Source organism: Pinus tabuliformis, chromosome J (assembly GCF_031772625.1).
Source record: "Pinus tabuliformis cultivar Carrire ecotype Pingquan chromosome J, CPIR1, whole genome shotgun sequence".
Classification (NCBI taxonomy): domain Eukaryota; kingdom Viridiplantae; phylum Streptophyta; class Pinopsida; order Pinales; family Pinaceae; genus Pinus; species Pinus tabuliformis.
This window is the reverse complement of record NC_142295.1, coordinates 406,773,929-406,779,651: the sequence shown is the minus strand read 5'-3', so window position 1 is coordinate 406,779,651 and position 5,723 is coordinate 406,773,929. Positions and strand designations below refer to the sequence as shown.

At 37.0% G+C, this 5,723-nt stretch overlaps 1 pseudogene; it reads right to left on the bottom strand.

The window, feature by feature from the left end:
* Nucleotides 1-357: 357 nt before the first annotated feature.
* LOC149227545 (pentatricopeptide repeat-containing protein At1g20230 pseudogene) lies at nt 358-3,657 on the bottom strand (annotated as a pseudogene).
* Between the last annotated feature and the right edge of the window lie 2,066 nt (nt 3,658-5,723).

Sequence of the window (5,723 nt, the reverse complement as noted above, 5' to 3'; positions counted from 1 at the left end):
TAACATTAAAACGTTTTTTTGTTAAAAAAAATTAAATTAAATACCAGCTACCAACCCCATGTTGAGCAGTGAAAAAATTACAACTCACTCATATTATGTTGTAGAAAACACCTCTTAATTCAACCAATTAGGATGAGGGATGACAAGTTAAAAAATATATAATATACAGAATAAACTACAAGTGTGGCGCTTACCATCAACAATCTTCACTTGCATTTAGGAATTACTTGAAACATCAGCTAGATCTTCTGTAAATAACCAACCAGGATGTCAGCAGTCAGAACCTACTAATACATCTATGGTTTGAGAATATATCTTATGGATTTCTTACCAGGACATTCCAGGACTGAGACAAAGGACAGAGAAGCTGGGAATGACTGTTCGCCAGTATTAGTATTTATCATCTGGAAAGACACTGAAGCCCTGCCTATCTAAACAAGGCAGTTAATACAATTAACCTTGAAAATAATTAGCATTCCTTTGAATAGTTACCTTGTAACAATCCTAGACCTGAACAATGTAGTGCAGTAGGAGCATTACATGAAAGTTATTTGTTAGCTGTACGGTTAGGCAATATATGTATTGATAAAGACAAATAGAATGGCCAGCGTTATGTTCTTCCTTCCGATGATGTCTTCCTTGTTGTATTCATCTGTCATGCAGTTGGATGTGTGCGTGGTACATACCGTCCTGCTTTCATGAGCCCAGCCAAGCTTTTCAACAATGCATAGATCTTCTGTCTGTCGGTGGGGTACATCTCTAACAAAGAATTGATAAACCTTCTTCTTGATATCAATCCAGCCACATCCTCGCATTTTTTCCAATCCCTTGTATTTCATCATCCCTATTACATTTGTCAGATAAACACATCGGCCACTCTCTGCATTTATGTTTGACAGCAGTACATAGTTTCCTGGATTGCAAGGTTCTATTTTGAAACGAGATTCTGCTGCATCATCCGTTAGCTCTATATTGCAATAAATGTTGCAGTTACCAAGTAAGGCTTCCCATACATCAGCATCAGGATATATTGGCATCCTTTTAGTAGCATTTAGGTTTATTCGCATCTTACTTCTTGTGTCGAAGCCTTAGGCAGTGCAAAACGTGTATCAGCCTATCAGGTACATGCCCTGCTGCATCCATCAGCCAAGCCAAGTTTTTCAATATTGCATAGATTTCCTCTGTCTCCAGGTGGGATACATGTTCTACAAGGAATTGATAAACCTTCCTGTTGATCTCAATCCAGCTACATCCTGGGGAGATTTTCAATGCCTTGTCTTTCATCATCTCTCTCATCTTTGCCACATCAACCCATCTGCCACTATCTCCAGATATGCTTGCCAGAAGTACATAGTTTTCTGAATTGTGATGCTTTAATTTAATTTGCAAGCTCTGTATTGCAATTATTTCTGCAGTCACCAACTAAGATTCCCCATACATAAGGAATAGCTTCTATTGACATCTTTTAATAAAACCGTATGGGTTTACTGGCATCATCCTTGTGTCTATGCATCATGCAGTGCAAAGCGTGTGTCAGGTACATACCCTGCTGCCTTCATCAGGCCGGACAAGCTTTTCAACGTTGCATAAATTTCCTGTGTCTGCGGGTGGGAAACATCTCCTACAAGGAATGGATAAACCTTCTTGTTGATCTCAATCCAGCTACATCCTGGGGTTTTTTTCAATCCCTTATCTTTCATCATCTCTCTTACCTTTGCTGCATCAACCAATTTGCCACTCTCTGCGTATATGTTTGACAGCAGTACATAATTTCCCGAGTTGTGAGGCTCTAATTTGAAAAGATACTTTGCTGCATCTTCCGCTAGCTCTATATTGCAATAAATTCTGCAGGCACCAAGCAAGGCACCCCATACACCAGCATCAGGTTCTATTGGCATCCTTTTAATAAAATCATATGCCTCGTCTAGCTGCCCAGCACGGCTAAGAAGATCTACCATACATGCATAATGTTCCACCTTTGGTTTGATGAAATGATCTTGGCTCATGCAATGAAAGTATCGCCAGCCTTCATCCACCAAGCCTGAATGGCTGCACGCTGACAGAACACCAATGAATGTAATGTGGTTTGGTTTCAGGTTTTCCTGGAGCATCTGGTGGAAGAGCATGAGAGCATCCCTTCCATGTCCATGCATACCACAGCCTGCAATCATTGCAGTCCATGAGATCACATCTCTTCGAGGCATTTCCAAAAACAGTTGGTTTGCCAGTTTTATACTCCCGCATTTGGAATACATGTCTAAAAGGGCATTTCCTACACTATTCTCTAATACTAACCCACTTCTAATGATGAATCCGTGAACCAATTTACCCTGTCGTAGAGCGGCTAACCTTGAACATAGAGGGAGAACACTTAACATGGTTACTGAAGTCGGCTTTACACCTGCCAGCTGCATTTTCTGCATAATTTGGAAGGCCTCATCCACATATCCATTCTGAGCACACCCTGATATCATAGCATTCCAAGTTATCAAGTCTGGCCTTATCATTGCTACTTGCATTTGATCAAAAAGTTTCAAGGCCTCGGTGTAATGCCCATTCTGGATATAACCTACAATCATAGCATTCCACAAGCTTAAATTTCGTTTCGACATTTTGTCAAACACTTGCCGTGCAAATCCAACATTGCGGCATTTAGCATACATGTCTAGCAAGGCATTCCCAGCAAGGATATCAAACCCAAGCCCGTCCTTTATCATGTAGCAATGGACTTCTTTGCCTAGATGTATTGCCGATAAGCTGGTACATGCTGGAAGAACACTTGTCATAGTAACAAAGTTGGGTTTCATGCCAGCCACTTGCATCTGTCGAAAAAGTTGCAACGCTTTACTGGCTTCCCCATTCTGAGCATATCCAGCAATGATGGCAGTCCAGGACACCACATTTTTTTGTGACATTCTGTCGAACACTTGTCGTGCATCCTCTAAACTCCCACATTTTACATACATGTCTACAAGAGCACTTCCCACATAAATATTAGATTCCAGTCCACTTATAATAGTGCAATAGTGGATGTCCTTGCCCTGCTGCAGAGCTGCCAGACCAGCACAGGCTTTGAGGACAAAGGGAAAGGTGAAAGCATTTGGTTTCAGGCTTTCCTCCGATTGCATTTGGTAATAGAGTCTAAGGGTATCGTCATAGCGACCGTGCATGGCATATCCTCTAATCAAGGCATTCCATGGCAAAATATTTGATTTCGATTCTGGTATTTTGTCAAACAATTGGCGTGCATCCATAACATGGCCACAATTTGCATATACACTAATCACTTTAATTCCGAAAAAGACGTTTTGCTCATTCCCGGTTGAAATAATTTTTGAATGGAATTTCTGGGCTTCTGCTAAGGTTTTCACATTGGTCGCAAACTCGTCGAGCAGATCAAAATATGAGCAGTCATAGTTTGGAGTTGTCGAGAAATCGGATGGTGATGATGTTACGATGGTGTCTGTAGCAGCAGCGTTATGAATGAAACTGAAGTTCTTGACAAACGAGCTTGTCTTGTTACAATAACCTCCTACTGGACATAATGCTATGCCATGACAAGCTGATGGTAAGAATGCCATCACTCAAACTCCATTGCAACCCATAAAATCAATGAAGAACTGACTTGGTTTAAAATAGCTGTCATAAATAAAAATATCAGCATAATACCAATAGAGTTCATTTTTTTTCATAAATACAAATAATTTGTCAAAAAAAAATATTCTTTCATAAATACAAATAATTTGTCAAAAAAAATATTCTTAAATCTTTATATATTTTTTAGAAAAATTATATATATATATATATATATATATATAATTGCTTTAAAGTAAATAATAAACATTTAATAATTTGATTTTGAAGCAATGTCTAAAAGTTATAAAATAAATCTCTAAAGAAAAAATTTATTAAATTGTAAAATTATAATAAAATTGCTTTAGAATAAATAATAAGAATTAATAATTTGGTTCCAAAGTAACATTTAAGAGTTATAAATAAATTTTTAAGGAAAAAATTCCTCATTATAAATAAATTTTTTATTATATTCTTGTGAAAGCCTTGATACTTGGAATTTAAACTTGAGTCCAATATGAAATGAACATAAAAGAGAATGACACTTACAAAATTATTTTATCATACATGAATGATTATAAAAAGTGAAAGGTGGAATCAATGTAAAATAAAAAATTATTTTTCTATGACTCGACTTACTTTTGAATGTTGTGCTCCTTCCAGAGGACAATAAAGGTTTGTACTCCAACTATCGTTGAGCATGACAAGAATTGTCATTGTTGATCTCATCGGACTGCAGAGTAATTGCACATTAAGTAAATGAAGGCAATTTTGACAATTAATTCATCATCTTCTTAATTACCATATGTGGCATCCACTTCCTCCTATTTTTCCTACACTCCATTAATACCAAATAAATAAAAAATGAAAATCATACCATGATTCATGAAGGATGGAGTCAGTAGTTCAAACTCATGTCGGCAGAGGTGTTTGTTGGTACAAGCCTCTTATCATGACCCAATAAGATGAGAGCCTAGTTATCCAATCACAAGTTAAAAAATTAGAATTAAAATAATAAAAAAATAAATTATATTTTATTTATAATGTTAACATTACAAATGGGACATTTAATTTTTTGGTCAAATAAGAAATTAAAGGTCAACACATATCGAATGTGTTAATCTTTCTAGCGGCAGAGATAATAATAATTTAACACTTACTAATATGCATCAATGCTTAGTTATTTAGAACAATAACATTCATTTAGATGGAAACTACAACATAGAAGTATAGGTGGGACCAAAGGTGGATGTGTTAAATTATTAATATGAAGAATGTTATAAGGATATAAGAAGGGAGTCTAGCTAGGTCATGTGTGACTCTTTTACATATATACAAATGTTCCAATGAACCATTTCCTATTTCCATAACACTTGTGCAATCTAACCCTTGAAGCATCCAGAAATTTGCCTCCTACAACTCCCTTATGCCACATGCAATAGTGTTAGTCTAGTTATGCTACGCCCACGCCATGTGCCACATATGAGACACTTACCAAGTTGTCCAAGTTCTTCGTGCACATTACCTAATACTTAGCTAGTATTTAAGTCGTTCATTATGCCAAAACCCAAACTTAAAACCTCAAAACTCATTTTCCACTCAATGATTAATTACTCCTTGATCTCCATGTTAGAGAGAATCACTCCATGGTTGAATGCCTTTGCACAATGCTTGCATCCTCTTTATATAGTTCGGAGGTGCCTTGTCATTTTCTTCTTCTAAGGTGTTTTTTGGCATGCCTTACACCCAAGAGGACCCAAATATGCAAACTTCATCTACCAAGTCTTTGAATGTTCAACCCCTTCAATTCATGTCTATATCAGATCATGCACGACTACCCAAGGTGTCCAAAGTCTCACATGTTAGATGGTTACCACTATTGCACTTGGACAATGTCCAGGGCACTCATTTCTATTCCTTGTGTTTCACATCATGCCAAGCCAATATCCATCTAACTGTGTGATGCATTCTCAACCAACCTAGATACTCTTGCCCAAAAATTAAGGAAATTGATCCATAAAACAAGATATTGTTTCCCAATGTGCCCATGAACAAAGGAAAACTATGTTCATCATCCAAGCCATCATGTGACTTCTACAAGAAAACCCAATTGATAATTGTTGTCTTGTTTCCATAATTTTCCCAAGCTC